The sequence below is a fragment of the Xenopus laevis genome, chromosome 7S (genome assembly GCF_017654675.1).
Source record: "Xenopus laevis strain J_2021 chromosome 7S, Xenopus_laevis_v10.1, whole genome shotgun sequence".
NCBI classification, from domain to species: domain Eukaryota; kingdom Metazoa; phylum Chordata; class Amphibia; order Anura; family Pipidae; genus Xenopus; species Xenopus laevis.
Genome location: NC_054384.1, coordinates 20,312,194 through 20,334,078, shown reverse-complemented (window position 1 = coordinate 20,334,078; position 21,885 = coordinate 20,312,194). Strand labels below are relative to the sequence as shown.

At 37.8% G+C, this 21,885-nt stretch overlaps 1 pseudogene; it reads left to right on the top strand.

Moving 5' to 3' along the window:
- The window catches only part of LOC108697188, a 107,269-nt pseudogene that overhangs the window by 51,890 nt on the left and 33,494 nt on the right, over nucleotides 1-21,885 (top strand).

Genomic DNA, 21,885 nt, shown 5'->3' with positions numbered 1-21,885 from the left:
TTTCGTATCAATAGTTTGAAATCTAAGGGGCAGATTTATTAACTTTCCAATATTAGTTTTACGGTTGTTTGAGCTTTTCTACACTAAGGGGTTATTTACTAAACTCCAAATGCAAAAATCACGAATTTTTCAGAAATTAATTTAACCCTGAGGATGGAAAAGTCCGAATCTAAAAATCTGACATCTCAGACCTGTCGAGGTTGCATATAAGTCAATGGGAGATGTGCACTGGGTTTTCGGCCAAAATTCTGAGTTTTTTGGTGAAAAATCTGAAAAAGATAATGAAAATCGGATGAAAATCAGAAAATCTGATTTTTTCACGATTCTTTTCCTGAATTTTTTTTTCCGGGAAAGTGTATTAATAAATACTCCCAAAAAACCCGTGCGGATTTGGTCGGAGTTTTTTTCAGAAAATATTGAGATAAATTCAGACTTTGATAAATAACCCCCATAAAGTAAAAAACCTGAATGAGAGTTTCACAAACTTTAATATTTGAGATTTTATAAGTACTTAAAGGAGAACTAAACCCTAAAAATGCCATATTTTATTTGTTGAACTTATTGCACTAGCCTAAAGTTTCAGCTTGTCAATAGCAGCAATGATCCAGGACTTCAAACTTGTCACAGGGGGTCACCATGTTGGAAAGTGTCTGTGACACTCACATGCTCAGTGGGCTCTGAGCAGCTGTTGAGACGCTAAGCTTAGGGGCCGTCACTAATTATCAAGCAGAAAATGAGGTTCACATAAGCTGATGCTACAGGGCTGATTATTAATTCTGATACAAATTGAACTGGTTTCTGAGCTGCCACGCACCGAGGATCTGAAATAATTACTAAAAAGCCTTGTACTTTGACTTTTATATTCTATATGTGCAGTACATTGTGAGTCAGTCCCTAAGCTCAGTAAGTGACAGCAGCACAGAGCATGTGCAGTGAATCAGCAGAAAAGAAGATGGGGAGCTACTGGGGCATCTTTGAAGACACAGATCTTTACTGCTAAAGGACTGTGGTTGCCTTGGGCTTGTACAGAAGTTGAAAACATTATGTACAACTTTTCTAGCTACTGCTTTAGTTCTCCTTTAAAAGCACAGGTTTAAAAATGTGGCATTTAAAAGCTGGCATGTTCATGTAGTAGTCAATGGGAGTTGTCCTATGCAAAATGTAAGCGTTTTTTTTTTTTCAATTCTAGCTTTTCAAATTTTTTAAAACATTTGGTAGAGTCGTTGAAAATACTGTATGTAGAGTGCGATTTTACTGCGTTTGAGTTTGTTTAACCTATCAGTTTCCAGATTCAGAAGTTTAGAGAGTTTTAAAATGTTTTCACATAAAAAAAACCCTTTTGCAAAAATTCTTATTTTGGTATATTCAAGTAAATATGCTTCCCCAAATATGGCCTTTCAAAATATTAGTGTGGGAGGCAGTATTCAGTAAAACAAGCAAATGAAATAAAGGTCTGAATACTTTAATAAGGTATTGCAAGAACTGCTCAACTCACAATCATGTGATACTACCTTTCCACTTCCACATTCAAGCCATAAATTTGAGATGAAGAACAAGGGACACTTTTACAACTATTTGCAATATGGTTTAAATTTGTTTGTGCTTATACTTGACATATCCTTGATATTGTTACCAAGAATAACAGTTGCCATGTAGTCATTGATGGTTACCATTGATGCATCCAGTCTTTACCTTCCATGAGATAGTCCTAAAGGTGGCCATAGACGCACAGATAATATCATACAAAACAAATTTTCATACGATATTCGGTGCGTGTATGGTGGGAAAAGAGCCGACCGATATCGGCAGAAGACTTGGATATCGGTCGGCTCGTCGATCGGGCTGGACGGAAAATTTTGATCGGGTGCTTTTGAAGGCACCCAAAAAGTTAGCCAGCAAGTCTTTGCAGATCATCATGTGATCCCCAACAGTAGCTTGTGAGTAACATGTTGCTCTCCAACCCCTTGGATGTTGCTCCCAGTGGCCTCAAAGCAGGTGTTTATTTTTGTATTCCAAGCTTGAAGGCAAGTTTTGGTTTCATAAAAACCAGGGGGCAAATTCACTAAGCAGCGAAAATTCGCAACACTTCGCCAGCGGTAAATTCGCCTGGAGAACGCTAAATGACGAAGATCCGGAATTGCGCACAGGGTTCCGAACACTTGCAAAGTTGCGCTAGCGTAAATACGAAAAAACAGTTAGAAGTTGTGCTATCAATGCCTAATTAGAATAAGGCGTGCAGTTAAAGTTGAATGGATGTATATGCTGCAGCAAATACATTACACTACACTTGGCCTGGGAACCTTAATAAAATTATATAAATGCCCTACACATGTGCCCACAGTATAGTTTAGGTGCCATATGTTAGCAAATGTAGGGGGGAACGAGGGTACCCCAAAAAAAAATTACAATCTTTTTTAGCCTATCACCTTTCAAATAGGAAAAGACACCAGTGTTTTTTGGGACTTAGAAAAGTTTTCAACTTTTTTTGGACCAAGTCCTATCTACTCTATTGCACTTCGTCTGGTCTGAGGTGGCGAAGGCAAGTCTGGCGCAAGAGGTAACGTTCAGTAAAATGAAAAAATGCGCCTGCCGTTAGAGTGCGAAGTTGCGACAGAGTCTATCTCCTTCGCTAGCGAATTTACGCCATCGCCTGTTAGTAAATCGGCGAAGTGGCAAAATGACCAAACGCTGGCAAATTTTCGCCAGCTTTAACCACTTCGCCCTTTAGTAAATTTGCCCCTTGGTGCTCTGCAAAACAGAGCCATAATGTAGGCTGACAATCCACATAGAGGCTACCAAATGGCCAATCACAGCCCTTATTTGGCAGCCCAAGAACATTTTTGATGCTTGTGTTGCTCCTCAACTTTTACTTCTGAATGTTGCTCACGAGTTCAAAAGGTTGGGGATCCCTGATATAGATGATCTGATTCCTTGCCCACCCTGTAAGGATGTGTATTAATTCCAGCATAAAATCTTGATGTCATGTGTTTTCAAAGATAGAGTCACAGGACGTTTGATCGGCTGTAATTCTTTAATTCTGGCAGCTGATTAGGTCACCCGAATTGTAAAACACTTGCAGATGGAATGCAGCTTGTTATGATGATTCACCATAACAGCTTGCGGGACAATGAACAAAATGGGGAATACAGGTGCTCTCAAAGGATGTGACCTTTGCTGCTATAATATCACTTTTTCACAGGCAGCCTGGTTCTCTAACCCACTTTCAGTCCATCAAAAATGTATTTAATTGCAATTTTTCTCCCCCTATTTGGGCCATCGGAGTATGACTAATTGTAGTAATAGAGAGTAATAAGGCTCAGATAAAAAATCTTTCCTTGGTCTCCTTTGTATCTTGTGTCACTGCTTGTCAGAGGTCAGAGAGCTTGCATATTCTATTAGCTGCCTTCATTTGGACAAATTAGTTTACCCAACAGTAATTAAAATGCCAGTAAGGGTCGTGGAGAGCTGAAAGCACTTGATGGGCACAGCGATAAAGGACTTGACAGCTCTGGTGGCCTTCTTTGCCAAAGCGTGTCACCGCTGAATCGCAGGATACACAAACCAAAAACTTATATGGTGAACGGCCTTGAGGTCATGCCATTCTTTTCCGATCTAAAAGCACATTTCTTCTTTTTTTCTTCTGTCCTTCTTCAAACATTTTTGTTTTTCTTTTGTATATATTATATTGTTTCTTCAGCCTTGTACACTCTCAACATTTTCATTAAAGGGATATTGTCATGGGAAAACATGCATCAGTTAATAGTGCCACTGCAGCAGAATTCTGCACTGAAATCCATTTTTCAAAAGCAGATTTTTTTTATATTTAATTTTGAAATCTGACATGGGGCTAGACATATTGTCAGTTTCCCAGCTGCCCCCAGTCATGTGACTTGTGTTCTGATAAACTTCAGTCACTCTTTACTGCTGCACTGCAAGTTGGAGTGATCTCCCCCTCCCTTTCCCCCCAGCAGCCTAACAACAGAACAATGGGAAGGTAACAAGATAGCAGCTCCCTAACACAAGATAACAGCTGCCTGGTAGATCTAAGAACAACACACAATAGTAAAAGCCAAGTCCCACTGAGACTGATTCAGTTACATTAAAGGGATACTGTCATGGGAAAAAATTTTTTTGCAAAATGAATCAGTTAATAGTGCTGTTCCAACAGAATTCTGCACTGAAATCTATTTCTCAAAAGAGCAAACAGATTTTTTTATATTAAATTTTGAAATCTAACATGGGGCTAGACATATTGTCAATTTTCCAGCTGCCCCAAGTCAGGTGACTTGTGCTCTGATAAACTTCAATCACTCTTTACTGCAAGTTGGAGTGATATCACACCCCTCCCTTCCCCCCCCCAGCAGCCAAACAAAAGAACAATGGGAAGGTAACCAGATAGCAGCTCCCTAACACAAGATAACAGCTGCCTGGTAGATCTAAGAACAACACTCAATAGTAAAAACCCATGTCCCACTGAGACACATTCAGTTACATTGAGAAGGAAAAACAGCAGCCTGCCAGAAAGCATTTCTCTCCTAAAGTGCAGGCACAAGTCACATGACTTGGGGCAGCTGGGAAATTGACAAAATGTCTAGCCCCATGTCAGATTTCAAAATTGAATATAAAAAAATCTGTTTGCTTTTTTGAGAAATTGATTTCAGCGCAGAATTCTGCTGGAGCAGCACTATTAACTGATGTGTTTTGAAAAAAAAGATATTTTCCCATGACAGTATCCATTTAAGTGAAATAAAATCCCCATATACTTGCCATAGTTTATTTTGTTTAATTTATACACAATGATTTATTTATAAAGAGAAACCCCTCTCATAGAAGAATAAGCTAATGTGACCACCAGAAGAAGCTGATAAGCAGCCTGGCCACAGCACCAAGTTTTTCCCTTCACTGATGTAAAAACATTAAGGTTCAGTGAGCAGGGCCTTTTTTTTTTCTTCTTGTGAATATGATCATTTATTTTCTCTTGTTCATCACCAGAAGTATATACAAATTTGGAACCCATTATCCAGAATGCTCAGGACCTGGGGCTTTCCAGATAGCAGATCATTCTGTAATTTGGATCTTCATACCTTAAATCTATTGGAAAATCATGTAAACATTAAATAACCCCAATAGGCTGGTTTTGCTTCCAATAAGGATTAATTATATCTTAGTTGGGAATAGAGTACTAGGTACTGTTTCGTTATTACAAGCATATTTCACAGCCCTGTACTGAAGATGAGAAGTGTGTGTTCATCAAACACACAAATTCATTTTCAATGATGGATGCAGGAAGTACGATCTCCCTTCTCATCAGAGTTTACAATTTAAAGAAGGGTTTATGAGACAAAAGGTGTAAGGGGGTGTCATGAGAATTTTTTAAATGGACACACATTAAGAGGCACGTTTATTAAAGATAGAATTTTGAATTCATATTAAATTCGGATATACTCGAAATTCGATTGTGGGTTATTTAATAAAAAAAATGGAATATCTAAAACTCGCACTAATTTTATCGGCGGAAATCGATTCGAGTTTTTTCTCAGAAAAAAACGAAATGTCAGAAAAGCTGGTAATATCTCCAAATTGGTTCCTGGACCTTTACCATTGACTTATAAATGAACTCGACAGGTTTTAGGTGGTGAATAGTTGAATTCGAGTTTTTAAAGGGCCAGAGTGTGATACATCTTGAAAATCAAATTCAAATGAAAATTTCTGAATCAAATTTCGATAATTCACAATTCGAATTTGAGAGTTTTGACTAGGGATGCACCGAATCCAGGATTCGGTTCGGGATTCAGCCAGGATTCGGCCTTTTTCAACAGGATTCAGATTTGGCTGAATCCTCCTGCCCAGCTGAACCGAATCCGAATCCTAATTTGCATATGCAAATTAGGGGCGGGAGGGAATTTGAGTGAGTTTTGTCAGAAAACGAGGAAGTAAAATTTTTTTCCCCTTCCTACCATTAATTTGCATATGCAAATTAGGGTTCGGATTCGGTTCGGTATTCAGCTGAATCTTTCTCGAAGGATTCGGGGGTTTGGCCGAATCCAAAATAGTGGATTCGGTGCATCCCTAGTATTGACCGTAAAAAAATTTGAGAATTCGAATTTTCAATTTGACCTTTAATAAATCTGCCCCTAAAAATTACCTATGAATATCTATCTATCTATCTATCTATCTATCTATCTATCTATCTATCTATCTATCTTAAACTAATGCTGTTCCTGTTTTTGCAGATGTGCCCGAACAAGTTGAAGATGAACAAGTAAACAGTACTTTTAATTCATATATTCCCCCACCCCTCAACAAAAAGTTAAAAAAACCCTACCCCCTTACCCTAAATAGACCCCCTCCCTCCTCCTCCTCCCCCCAGCCTAAGTGTTACCCCAGGCAAATGCCCCTAACTTTTTACTTACCCCTCGGTGCAGATTCAGGTATGAAGTTCACAGGCGCCATCTTCTTCTCTTCGGTAATCTTCGGAATGAGATTGGCCCATGCGCAGTTGGAGCAATTTTCTGTTTCGCAACAACTGTGCATGCGACGAAACTCACGAAAATTGCTGAAGCGCCGGTCTCATTCTGAAGATTACCAAAGCGGCTGAAGATGGCGTCTGTGAACTCCAATGCCTGAATCTGCACCGAGGGGCAAGTAAAAACATAGGGACATTTGCCCAGGGTAACACTACGGGGGTTATTTATCAAGGTCTGAATTTATCTCAATATCGGCTGCTACAAACTCAGATCTAAGCCGCTCGGGTTTTTAATGCTTATTTATTATTACATTTTCCGGAAAATTACCTTTGCGGGAAAAGTTCAGATTTTCAAGTTTTTTCCGTGAATTTTCTCTGAAAACTCCGAATTTTTCTGAGTTTTCACCCGAAAGCTCCGAAAACATTGTCAAATTGCCCGAAACCCCCGACACAACCAAAAATCAATGTGACTGTTCCCATTTACTTTTATTCAACCTCGACAGGTTTGAGATGCCGAGTTTTTATATTCAGGCTTTTTAGCCCTCGGAGTTTAATAAATTCTGAAAAATTCGTGATTTTTTTAAAATTATAACAAAAAAAAATAACGCAAAAAATTACGAATTTTTTGGATTTAGGGGATTTTCGGGTATTCTGAGTTTAGTAAATTAGTAAATAACCCCCTTAGGCTGGGGGGGGAGGGGGGTGTATGTAGGGTAAGGGGGTAGGGTTTTTTTAAGTTTAGGGTTTGCATCTCCTTTAAGTTCTGCGCTGGTGCGTGCACACACAAATTTTGAGGCCAGCGCAGACAACTAATTGTGGTGCACACAAAGGACTTTGTGCAAAAACACAAAAGTTTGCATTTATTCTGACCTTCGAACACAATTTTTAAAAATTTACACACAAGAAAATGTGAGCACAAAATACAATTTTTTATGCACATACAGCAAAGAAGTCATTAGAGGGAACATTTCTTAATGGATATTTGAAAAATAAAATACCTGTATTCATTTGCACATATGTAGGTAGCTTTTAACTAGACATTTTTAGCCTTTAACAGCTTAAATATGTCTCCAACTTGTCAAACTGTTTCCTGTTCGGGGAAAAAGAACTGTTTAAGGTGTGTTCTTTTGAAAGAATTTTATAACGCCTAGTATATTATTCTGAAATGAGAACTATTAAAGTAACTATGTGAATAAAGTACTTTCTTTAAAAAGAAAACCTGTCGTCCAAACTGATGCAAGGGGCGACCTTACAAAAGAATAAAGAAACAAGGCTGGTGTAGGGAAGAAGAGGAGCAGTGAAGTGAAAAGATCAAGGTGCTGGGAAAACCACAGGTATCTTGGTGGGACAGAAAGCCTTCACTAAACCAGCGGCTCAGTATGCACCTGGGGAAAAGTGCTAAAACAATATAGGGAGGGGAACTCTTTTTTTATTCTACTTCTAACAGAACAGACTGACTGGATCAAGTTAGAAGAGGTGAGAAAAAGGGGGCATGGGGATGACGGCCATTGGGTAGAGGCATTAATCCCTGCCGCAGGCCTACTGGGAGGTCAGATTTGGCAGAGTGGCAGGGATTAGAGAGTTGCTTTCCTCCCATCTCTCTTCACTAATGACTTACCTTGACTCTAATTTAGACCTATGGTAACAATCAAAGAGTGATCTTGCATACCTTCCTTTAAAACTCTTTATTTCTCTCCTTTGTTTACATCTTTTTTTTTTTTTTTTAAAGCCCAACAAAATTGCCTGCTAGAATTGTGTCTGAGAGACTGGTATGTTACTCAACCACAGTAATTGGCTTTACTGGTTATTAATGGATTAGAGAAAGAAGAAGAAGAAAAAAAAAGAAAAATAGTATATCACTTTGTAGTTTACCGCTTCATTGACGAAAAGGTTAACCAAGTGGAAGGTCAACTGCTACTGACAGTATCTGTTTTCCCATTTTGCACTTTTTCTGCATTACTGTATAGTACTTTGCAGTTGTAACATGCTATGATAATTTAGGGGGTTATTTACTAAACTCCGAATGCAAAAATCACAAAAAGATGTGTGATATTTTTATAAAATCAGACTTTTAAAAAAATCACTCATTTTTCTGGAATTTATTAAACCCTGAGGATGGGAAAAGTCTGAATCTGAAAATCCGGCATCTCAGGCCTGTCGAGGTTACATATAAGTCAATGGGAGAATGATTTTTTGATGTGCGCTGGGTTTTTGGCAATACCCCGACGTTTTCGGAGTTTTCAGGCAAAATTCTGAGTTTTTGGGTGAAGATTGGAAAAAACTTGAAAATCTGATTTTTCATGATTTTTCCCGCAAACAAAATTTTAAAAATAAAGTAAATAAGTCCCGAAAAGCCCAAAAATCCTGTGCGGATTTGTTTTTTTTCAGAAAATATTGAGATAAATTCGGACTCTGATAAATAACCCCCTTAGAGAACATTAAAAAACATTATAAGACTTTAAAATACCATCAATATCAATGAAATGAAATGATGTATTTTTCTATTTATACAAGCATGTTTATCATTACTTGAATTCGAATTGTTTTTGTTGTTGCTGAAATTCGCGTTATGCTTTGAAAAAACTGTCTGTACGATATTTGTTCAAATCCCGTAAAGCTTGAATGTAGAACTTTGGCATCTAAAAGCTGCCTAGCTCAAATAGAACATTATTTAGTCGGGAGACACCAATGACTAAGTGCCAGAGGGTACGAAGCGCGTAAGCTGGGCCATGTGGGGTATGAAACACGTAAGGTGGGCCATGTGAGGTCAGTATGTATCTAATTTTTTAATATGACTATAAATAAACATTTAGTTTTTACTAATAAAAAGCCTTGGGACTCATATCTTTTGATATAACTTTTTTGCAAGCTCAAATAGAAGCCAGTGGGAGCTGTCTATGGCAAATTTAATGTGTTTTTTCAATGGGAGAGTTGTTTTTTTTTTTGATAAATTGAGTAAAAATTCAAGGTATACACATTTTTTCCAAACAAAATTTAGTATTTAAAGGGATACTGTCATGGTAAAAAAATTTTTTTTCAAAATGAATCAGTTAATAGTGCTGCTCCAGCAGAATTCTGCACTGAAAACCATTTCTCAAAAGAGCAAACAGATTTTTCTATATTCAATTTTGAAATCTGACATGGGGCTAGACATATTGTCAATTTCCCAGCTGCCCCAAGTCATGTGACTTTTGCTCTGATAAACTTCAATCACTCTTTACTGCTGTACTGCAAGTTGGAGTGATATCACCCCCTCCCTTCCCCCCCCCCAGCAGCCAAACAAAAGAACAATGGGAAGGTAACCAGATAACAGCTCCCTAACACGAGATAACAGCTGCCTGGTAGATCTAAGAACAACACTCAATAGTAAAAACCCATGTCTCACTGAGACACATTCAGTTACATTTCTCTCCTAAAGTGCAGGCACAAGTCACATGACCAGGGGCAGCTGGGAAATTGACAAAATGTCTAGCCCCATGTCAGATTTCAAAATTGAATATAAAAAAATCTGTTTGCTCTTTTGAGAAATGGATTTCAGTGCAGAATTCTGCTGGAGTAGCACTATTAACTGATGCGTTTTGAAAAAAACATGTTTTCCGATGACAGGATCCCTTTACGCAATCTGGTAGTTAAGGTCCGAATTCCCCTAGCAACCATGCACTGATTTGAATAAGAGACTGGAATATGAACAGGACATGGTCAGAATAGAAAGATGAGTAATACAAATTTGAAATAACAATACATTTATAGCCTTGCAGAGCATTTGCTTTATAGAAAGGAGTCAGTGACGCCCATTTGAAAGCTGCAGAGTCAAAAGAAAAAGGCAAATAAGTAAAAAACAATAAAAACAAAATAAATAATGAAGACCAATTGAAAAGTTGCATAGAATTGGCCGTTCTATAACATACTAAAAGTTACCTTAAAGGTGAACCATGGTAAAAGAAACAAAAAATTTTTTAGTTTTGATACAAAAACCATACATTGTACATATTGTAATAATTTATTTATACCTGTAAGGTTCATGTACATTTTTTACCACTATAATGACATAAAGGGGCACATTTACTAAGCTCGAGTGAAGAATTAGAAGGAAAAAAAACTTCGAATTTCGAAGTTTTTTTTGGCTACTTCGACCTTCGACTACGACTTCGAATCGAAAGATTCTAACTAAAAATCGTTAGACTATTCGACAATTCGATAGTCGAAGTACTGTCTCTTTTCGCCACCTAAAACCTACCGAGCACCAATGTTAGCCTATAGGGACCTTCCCCATAAGCTTTCTAAGCAATTTCTGATCGAAGGAAAATCGTTCGATCGACGGAATAAAATCCTTCGAATCGTTCGATTCATAGGATTTAATCGTTCGATCGAATGATTATACCTTCGATTGTTCGATCAAAGTAAATGCGGTAAATCCTTCAACTTCGATATTCGAAGTTGAAGGATTTAACTTCGATGGTCGAATATCGAGGGTTAATTAACCCTCGATATTCGACCCTTAGTAAATGTGCCCCAAAGTCTACTCAGTTTCATTTTTTCCTTTAGTTCTTTTATTAACGGGACAGCGTGTTGTGGCCTTACATCACCTCTGAGAATTTGGGATCTTCAAAGGTAATAACTGACATTCTGTAGTAAAGGAGCCAAACCAAACAGTTTTCATTTCAAGCAATTTGGCAAATGAAAATGCACAGATAATGGATGAATAAAAATGAATATAGAAATATAGAAAGTATCAAAGAATAACGTGTCATAGCTTAGATAAAGCACCTTAACGTGTTACGTAGGTGTGAACAATTTTTTTTAAACTAATTTGAGGGGCATGCCACATTTGTTTAAGGGTGGGCTCATGTCTAGGTCATTAGAGGATTTATTATGGCTCATTGGACATGTGTTTGAAAAAGTGGCCACTTCAAGCATTTGCACCAATATTACTATTAAAGACGTCCATACACCTTTTAGGTACCCACCCTATTCAAATTAACCTAGGCACAAGAGTACTAGCGAGGTTTTGCTAGGGAGGAATTAACACCAGTGAAAATTCGTTATGAAATGCTCGCCTATCCGAAGTAACAATAGCGAAAATTCACCAGCATTCGGCTGCTGAGACACAACTTTGCATTTTAGTGCATGCACCTGGGATGTAAAAATATCCAAGCCACTTATACCCTTAATGGGACTGCACTAGGCAAATCCATTATGGAAAAGGACCTTGGAGTCCTTGTAGATGATAAACTTGGCTGTAGCAAGCAATGCCAGTCAGCAGCATCAAGGGCAAATAAGGTCTTGAGCTGTATTAAAAGGGGCATAGAGTCACGGGAGGAGGGGGTCATTCTTCCACTGTATAGAGCACTTGTAAGGCCCCATCTAGAATATGCCGTACAGTTTTGGTCTCCATCACTCAAACAGGACATTATTGTATTAGAGAGGGTACAGAGAAGGGCAACTAAGCTGGTAAAAGGTATTGAAAATCTTAGCTATGAGGAAAGACTGGTCAAATTGGGGATGTTCACGCTGGAGAAGAGGCGCTTAAGGGGTGATATGATGACTATGTATACAACAATCTCTCTAATGCTTTATTTACCAGTAGGTCTTTCCAGCTGACACGAGGTCACCCATTCCGATTAGAAGAAAAGAGGTTCCGCCTAAATATTCGGAAGGGGTTTTTTACAGTGAGAGCTGTGAAGATGTGGAATTCTCTCCTGAATCAGTGGTACAGGCTGATACATTAGATAGCTTTAAGAAGGGGTTGGATGGCTTTTTAGCAAGTAAGGGAATACAGGGTTATGGGAAATAGATCATAGTCCAAGTTGATCCAGGGACAAGTCCGATTGCCATTTTGGAGTCAGGAAGGATTTTTTCCCCCTCTAAGGCAAATTGGAGAGGCTTCAGATGGGTTTTTTGCCTTCCTCTGGATCAACTGGCAGATAGGTAGTTAATAAACAAAAAAAAAAAAAAAAAAAGGTTGAACTCGATGGACATGTGTCTTTTTTCAACCTTACTTACTATGTTACTATGTTACTATGTAGTGAATTAGCGTAGTGGTAACAAATTTCGCCTGGGGAAGTGGTGCAGAGTGTGGTGAAGAGGTCTCTGGCAAAAATTAGCCCTTTAGTGAATTTGCCCCATAGAATCATCTTTTTAACAACCCCTTTACACCTGTCCATGGCTTATCTCCTACCTGCCAGGCTCTCTCTTTCATCATTTGCCCTATCACAATGCCATCTGCATTTAGTAATGCTGTTTATTGTAGGCCTTCTAAGGGTAGGGGCACACTGGGCGATTCGGGGAGATTTAGTCACCTGGGCTTGTGTCTCTGTCTTGCGCCGGCTAAAATGAAAAGTCACCTGGGGCACGGCACACGCGGCGCTTCGTATTCCGAAGTCGTCCGAAGTTGGCTAACGAGGAAACTTCGGAAAAGGAAGCACCGCGTGTGCCGTGCCACAGGCAACTTTTCATTTTAGCTGGTGCAAGACAGAGGGAAGGCGTTCGGGGAGATTGATTGCCGCAAAGACGAGGCGATTATTAAATGCAATAGGCAATATCAAATGGTCCAAAAAACTGGAGTTGCTGTTTTAGCCTATGGGGGGCCTCCTAGAACCTATTCGGAGCCAATTGGTCGACTTTGAAAAATCTACGTTTTTATGGGAAAAACTTCAAATCGAATTCGATCGAATGCGCTATTCCTTCGATTCCTAGTCGAATTGTGAGTATATTTGAATTCATTAGGGTAAGACAAATTCACATGAATTTCGAAATTCGACCTTTAATAAATGGGACTCCCAGAGACAATTAACATTAAAGGAGAAGGAAAGGTACCGAAGCAGTTTATTGTTAATAGATTAGCCAGAATAGTGTAAGCTATAACACTATTTATTCTGCAGAATGCCTTACCATACCTGAGTAAATGGCTCTAGACACTCTCTGTGTTTGTTTAGGATAGCAGCTGCCATATTCACTTGGTGTAACATCACTTCTTGCCTGAGTTTCCCTGCTCAGTCATAGTTCTGAGCTCAGATTACAGCAGAGAGGGGAGAAGGGAGGGGGAGAGTAGCAAACTGAGCATGCTCAAGCCCTAGTCCTGGAGCTTTAAACTGAAAACAGGAAGTCTGATACAGAAGCCCATGAGTACACAATAGCAGGAAAGAAATGTGGTGTTTCTTTTGACAGAGGACTCAGAGCAGCATTACTTTGAGGGTTTACTGGTGTATTTATATAGACCTTTCTGATAAAGCTTACTTAATTTTAGCCTTTCCTTCTCCTTTAAGGTAGGAAGATCCAAATTACGGAAAGATCCGTTAACCGGAAAACCCAGCCCAAGCATTCTGGATAACAAGTCCCATACCTGTATTAACATGTTAAAAATTAAACAAAAAAGGCAATTTTTAAAATGTTTTTAAGCTGACTTACTGGCACTGCAAGAGTTAATTCTAGGTCTATCTGAACTGCCCACCCATACATTTACAAGTATTTTTGGGGGGGAAATATGTTTTTTTTATCCTTGCCAAAAATTTAAATTTCAATTACATTACATGTAACTTAATATTATGATTTTTTTTATTTTGATATTATGATTTCTTACAGCCAGCTATAGTAAATGCAAACATCAGATTGGATATTAGAGAATGCCTTGTTGGGGTATATCTAAAACAAATTAAGACGAGATAACTTATCAGGCGAAACATTTTAGCCTGAAATAACTGACTGTGGTGACAAGATTTTCAAGACAGTAGAGCTTCAAACTGAACAAGAGGAATTCAAACTGACACCATCTGGGCTATTTCACACTGATATTTTCCCTGTTTTTGAAGTCTGTGTTATTCCACCTAATTAGAGGATATATGTCATTATTTACCAAGCAATATATAGGCCCAGGGGAAACGAAGTGCTAATTTTTCTTAGGGGCAGATTTATCAAGGGTCGAATTTTGAAGTGGAAAATACTTCGAAATTCGACCATCAAATAGAATCCTCCGACATTCGAATTAGAAGTCGGATGATTTTATTCATCGTACGATCGTATTCTGATCGTAGTACGATCGTACGATTTTTTTCCTATACCCAAAAACTTAGAAAATTGCTCTGGCAGGTCCCCATAGGCTAACATAGCACTTCTGCAGGTTTAAGTTGGCAAAGTATTGAAGTCGAAGTTTTTTTAAAGAGACAGTACTTCGATTATCAAATGGTCGAATATTCGAACGATTTTTACTTAGAATCGAAGTCGAATTAAATTCGAAGTCGTAGTATCCTATTCGATGGTCGAAGTACCCAAACTTTTTTAACTTCGAGCTTAGTAAATCTGCCCCTTAATGTATCCTTAATTAATAGACTTAGAAGCCAAACTGTACATTGTCTATACTTGTTTATTGCTTAAAGGAAAACTAAAGCTTAACTAAAGAAGTAGGTAGAAATGTTGTACATGATGTTTTGTGCTTCTGTACCCAGTCCTTTAGCAGTAAAGATCTGTGTCTCCAAATAGGGTCGGACTGGGGGCCCCGGGGCCCATCGGGACTACTGCCCCAGGGCCCCCTCTGCCCCCCCTGCCGCATTAGTGCGGGCCGCTGCATTAGTGTGCATGCGCGCAGCACCGCGGTTCTGTGCATGCGCACACACAGTGCGCACAAATTTTTTTCCCTGCAACCTCTGACAAAGGGAATTGCGGCATTAAGAAGATGATGTGGGACTGACCTGGGCCAGCGGGATTTTTCCCAGTGCCCTGCCGGCCCAGTCCGACCCTGTCTTGAAAGATGCCCCAGTAGCTCCCCATCTTCTTTTCTGCTGAATCACTGCACATGCTCTGTGCTGCTGTCACTTACTGAGCTGTGAGACCCACTCACAATATACAGTACACATAGAATAGAAATGTCACAATATAAGGCTGATTAGTAATTAATACAGATAATTACTACACGGCAGCACAGAAACCAGTGCAATTAGCATCAGACTTTAAAAATCAGCCTTGTAGCATCAGCTTATATTACAGGGGAACCTCATTTTCTGCTGGATAATTAGTGACGACCCCTAAGCTTAGCTTCTCAACAGCTGCTCAAAACCTACTGAGCATGTGAGTGTCACAGACACTTTCCAAGATGGTGACCCCCTGTGACAAGTTTGAAGTCCTGGATCATTGCTGCTATTGACAAGCTGAAACTTTAGGCTGGTACAATAAGTTCAGTACAAAATATGACATTTTTAGCAACATTAATTTTTAGGGTTTAGTTCTCCTTTAAGTCTACTAGAAAATCATGTAAACATTAACTATTCTATTTATTTTGATCTTTGTTTGGATTAAGTACAAGGTTCTGTTTTATTATTACAGGGAAAAAGGAAATCATTTTAAAAAATTCAGATTATTTGATTATAATGGAGACTATGGGAGACCTTTCCGTAATTTTGAGCTTTCTAATAATAATGGATCCCATACCTGTATCTTGCTGTCTGGTTGTTTGTTGTAATTAATTATATAGTCACAGATATATTGGCTTCATGTGTCGTTGCTTCTGGTCACTATAGTTTATTCTATAGTTCTTACAGGAATCTATTATCTTGGCATTGGAGTGTTTTATTTGGGTAATATCTGCCTCATGGTAGATTCTAGATGCCTCCTCTTTTCTGGGATCTCTCCAAATGGATGGTATTCTTTCTTCCCTCTCTCGTTTAAAAGTGAACCCTAAGTTCCTCCATGGGAGCACAACCGCAATTGTCAACTTCTTCTGAGGGTGACAGTCTTGTAACTAATGACTTTCCGTGAAGCTGAAATTTCCATATTGTGGAACTGCCCTCTAGGTGGCTCAGAGTAGTAGAAGGACAAATACAAGAGTCCTCTGCACTCAACCCATTATCAATATATTTAAGACAGAGACATTTTGTGCATACTGCTACTGAAAAATGTCTTACCCTTTAAACAAAACAGGGATTGTTTGTCCATATATTGCAACATATTTAAGCTGGCCAACTACATCATCATCCCATCCCATATCTGGCCAGTTCTATTCTCAATTTTCATCTGATTCATTAAGAATTCTATTGCTTTATTATACATTTTATAAAGGGACTAAGTTTTACCTGCAACTTACTAGCAGCTTTCAAAGTACAACTCCCAAACTTGGCTGCCCTTTTATTGGCCACCACTGGGATCACCTGACTAGCTGGAAGAACAATGGACTGCAACCTAAATTGTAATGACACTTGGTGGCAGATTTATCAAGGGTCGAATTTTAAAGTAAAAAATACTTCGAAATTCGACCATCGAATTTAAATACTTCGCATTTGAATATCGAATTCAAACTTTTTTCATCAAATTTGGGTATTCTACGGTCGAAGTAAAATCATTCGATCGAACGTTTAAATCCTTCGATTTTATCGTACGATCGAACGATTTTACTTCGACTTCAAAAAACGTAGAAAAATGCTGTAGAAGGTCCCCATAGGCTAACATAGCACTTCGGCAAGTTTAATTTGGCGAAGTATTGAAGTCAAAGTTTTTTTAAAGAGACAGTACTTCGATTATCGAATGGTCGAATAGTCAAACTATTTTACTTCGAATCGAATTCAAAGTCGTAGTATCCTATTCGATAGTCGAAGTATCCAAAAAATTACTTGGAATTTGGAATTTTTTTACTTCGAAAATTCCCTCGAATTCACTTCGACCCTTGATAAATCTGACCCTTGGAGCCAATTCTTTGGTTTCTTGGATATTTCTAGAGCTGCAGCAAGTTGATTGTTTGACTGTATGCCGTATCTTTATATTTTTATGAGCCTGTTACTGGCCAAGTTTTGTACTAAAATGTTGCAAAACCACATCATCTATACTTTTTTTCAGTACGGTCTCATTAATTCAGTTGTTACACTTTGTTAGTATTTTTTTCCTTTCTTCTTATTGTTAATTCATATTTCATCCCCCACTTTTTAACATGGGTTGCATGTGCTATCTAATGAGCACTAGTTTCAAAACATAAAAATACTTGTATTTTCTCAAATAGTTGGAATTTATTTAATAAAAGCAAAAAAAGTCAGCAGAAAAAACTTGCAATTAAAAGCTGTAAAAGCCAAAAGAAATTGTCTTTAACAACTTTATTTTCCCGGTTTATTAAAACATTCAAGGTTTTCCTCCTCATGGAAAATGAAACAATGTGAAATTTAGAATAGAAAGAACTTTTATTCGTATAAATATGAAATAGTACTTACAAGAAAATCAATAAGTAAAAGGCACTTCCCAGAAGTCAAGGTTGCTCTTTTTTTATATGATTTCTTGCTTGTGTGTTTTTGCATTGTTGAAAAAATAAAATGATTGCAAACATTCTGTCACGTTTTTGTAAAAATAAGGCAGAGAGAAAATAAATGTTTTTCATTAGTTTTTTATTATGCTATTACATGGGGGGTTTGTAGCCTCAAGAATTAGCCTCCCCATATACCACTCAGCAACCAAATATATCAAACTGTTCACATGTTGACATCATAGAAAACCGGACATGATAAATGGAAACACTCAAGTTAAACTGTACGAGAGCAAACACAAGTATTGCATAATGATTCTTTAACTCAGACACCTGATTTACTGCATCGCCCGCTGTTCTTAATCCGGTGTGCAAACACTTATAAAGTCCTTCACACTGCTAAAAGCCTCTGTACAAATACTTATCCCATTGCTAAGCAGTCAATCAATCTTAAATCAGTCTTCATCATTTTGAGCATTAGGTTATTTCGAGTTCCTCTCTTTTGATCCTTTTATTTTCATACTTAAAAAATAGAAAGAATAGTTTATTTTTCATAATGTTGAGAAATGTATTAAATTAATTTATTTGGGTTGTGCATGAAAGTACAACCAGTACCAAATATGTTGTTTTATTGAGATTATTGACTATTTAGTAACCTTGAGCAGTACAATGCTACATTCTCAAACCAAGATGAAGCGTCATAAATATAGTTTGGATTAAAATTATCTGACATTTAGGGACTGTATAGTCTGGATATCGAGCACAAAATTTTATCAGGCAAATAACATCAACTGAAAACGCAAATATAATGACTATATATATTTGCTATTTTGATCCAGTGTAATCAAATAGCTGTAGCACCTTTTTATACTTTAAGCCATATTAAAGGGAAAAGAATATTAGTGAAGGGAAGCAAATAGTTGTCATACTGCATGTTCCATAAGGCAACAGTAAAGAATGCAACAAACATTTTGATAAAGATGTATTTATGTATGTAATTATTTATTTATTTTACTTTGCCAATATTATTATGGATATTTGGTAGTCATTCTATAATAATGCATTTTTTGCATTCCTAATGGATACGGTGACAATAAAAGTACAGTTTATTGCTTTGTAGCAGAAAATGTAAAAAAAAAAAACAACCTTCCCCAAACCAACTGGGTTATTAACATTTTGTTGAGAATGCTTCACACTGCTGACTTTATATATATTCATTACAATGTCCAAGTGAATAAAATATCCAGGAGAGGAATAGAAGAGATTGGAAGATGTGTTTAATCCCTAGACTCCATCCAAATAGGAGTCTACCCCAATACTGACTGAGCAGGATGAGCAAAGGCATCAATATCTTCAGCACTTGATAAATCAGACCTATGTGTTATGGATGAATACCTTTAAGAAAGAAAGCCTTGTATCACATACAAAGTACAAACAAATACAGAAGATTTTATTGGCATGCAATAAAAAGGCAAGAAAATGTAACCAGAATATTATAGGTGGTAGATTCTCACAGGACATCATATCTGCTGTGAAGAATGTGGATAATTGAATCCCAATTTTGGAATGTTATTAATTCACTTTGTTTGGCACAGAATCTACAGAAAAACTACTTTTTTTTTAAATCATCTTATATTTTTTGCTGGTAGAATTAATACAGGGTTCTGACACATCTTTAGGGCTGGTGGAACTGTACGTTCTGCTACTAATATTAGGGACCATGAGGAGGCATAACAGCAGAAATATTACCAGAATTAGCTTGGCCATGGCTCACTAAGGTCAGAAAATAAACAAAAGAACAACGTTTAGGTAGACAGCAAGTAAAGGTGGCCATATACGTAACAATTACCCTTGACAAAGGCTAAGTGCCGAAACTTTGGGGTATTCTCATCTTTGGCAAGTGTATCTGTCCCTTGTGGTGGTTTTCCTTTTTTTGCCTTTAAAAATATTACTAGGTGGTATGTATATCTTTGCTTATACTGCTGTACATGTATTCTATTCAACGGCCATTTTTTGATGGATGTTCTATTATTTGAAGTATAAAGATATTTTTTTCCATACCTAAAAATTTCTTTTGAGTGTGCATGCCCAATACATTTTCTATTGGAAAAGATCTTTCCAAGAAAGATAGATCGTTTCAATACACACGTGTAGAGCTGAATCGTCAGTAGAAACAATAGAATTCTACCTTTATCTGATGATTCAGCACTAACAATGGCTGTTTTTGGTGCCTTCAAAAAAAAAATGCAAAAAAGATCGTCGAGCCAACCGATATCCAAGTCTTCTGGCGATATTGGTCTTTCTTTTCCCACCATATTTGCACCAAATATGGTATGAAAATTTGTTTTGTATGAAAACATTTTCATACGATAGTATCTGTGCGTCTATGGCCACCTTAAGAACACCTGGGTGAGGGCAGGTGCTAGACCAAAAGTCGAAGCAGAGTACACAGACTTTGCAGTATCAAAAGTTGGCAGTGGCAGTGATGCTACTACTTAAAGGGATACTGTCATGGGGAAAAAAATTTTTTTTCAAAATCAATCAGTTAATAGAGCTGCTCCAGCAGAATTTTGCGCTGAAATCCATTTCTCAAAAGAGCAAACAGATTTTTTTTATATTCAATTTTGAAATCTGACATGGGGCTCGACATATTGTCAATTTCCCAGCTGCCCCAAGTCATGTGACTTGTGCTCTGATAAACTTCAATCACTCTTTACTGCTGTACTGCAAGTTGGAGTGATATCACCCCCCTCCCTTTCCCCCCCCCAGCAGCCAAACAAAAGTACAATGGGAAGGTAACCAGATAACAGCTCCCTAACAAAAGATAACAGCTGCCTGGTAGATCTAATAACAGCCCTCAATAGTAAAAACCCATGTCTCACTGAGACACATTCAGTTACATTGAGAAGGAAAAACAGCAGCCTGCCAGAAAGCATTTCTCTCCTAAAGTGCAGGCACAAGTCACATGACCAGGGGCAGCTGGGAAATTGACAATATGTCTAGCCCCATGTCAGATTTCAAAATTGAATTTAAAAAAATCTGTTTGCTCTTTTGAGAAATGGATTTCAGTGCAGAATTCTGCTGGAGCAGCACTATTAACTGATGCGTTTTGAAAAAAACATGTTTTCCGATGACAGGATCCCTTTAATATAAAAAGGGCCACATTTTCTGGAAGAAATGCCACATCTTGATTTCTGGCACATAGAAAACCACTGCAAACTTCCTAAAATGGGAGCCACCTGACTTTTCTAGAGAATAGGATACACTTCTGACCTTGGTAGGACGTCCGTAGCAGAGCACAATTCTACCCAATCTCTCTTTGTATTTCTCTGTTCTTTATTAGGTAATATTTATAATGTGTTCATCTAATTTACACATGATGGATTTTATTAAACTGCTATATTTCTGTGCTTGTGAAATGACAATCTCATCCTTCTTTTTCTTCTAATGCTCTTAGGCTAATGCAGTTTCAGTTTAGGTTTTATAATAAAACAATCAGCTATGAATGCTGATCACCAGGCAACAAATCGAGCAAGCGTGCTATTATTCACTTTGAGCAATGGCTGCTGGTCGGACCCTGTGAGTATTTTGTGCAGAAAACAAGTACAATTACTGAAGTGCCTCTTCAGCAGATTGTAGGATCACAACAGTTTTTCTTCCTTCAGCTCCATTTCAGTTCCTCTTTAGAGTATTTGGCTATTTAACTGGAGTGTTTCATTAGAGGAATTCACTGAAATGTTACTTGTAATGCTATACTTAGAATTCTAGTGCCGTCTTAGATCTGTGAGCAGCTCCAAAAGCAAAGCCCTGGCTCTCAGGGGTCAATGACTAATTCATTATCGGAGAGTTCTGCAATGTGTGTTGCACTTCTCTTCATTGGCTAAAGAAATACAGACTGAACAAGCCCATTCTTTAAAAGGCTTGTCTGAAATATTGGTTATTTTTGTATGTTTTGACAGGTTTCTTAAGAGAACTGCAAATTAAACAGATAATTTTTTAACAATGATTATACAGGACATAGCTGGAAGGTGGAAACATGTTTTCATGTTCTTTAACAGTTGACTTCTGTTGTCTACTTGTAATATATGGAGTAGCGCCTGCTGCTAATGTTTTTAAGCTTGATGGTGACTTCAACAATTAGAAGAAAATGATTATATCTGCAAAAGATAGTATAAATTAGATGCCATGATGATGATGATGATGACTT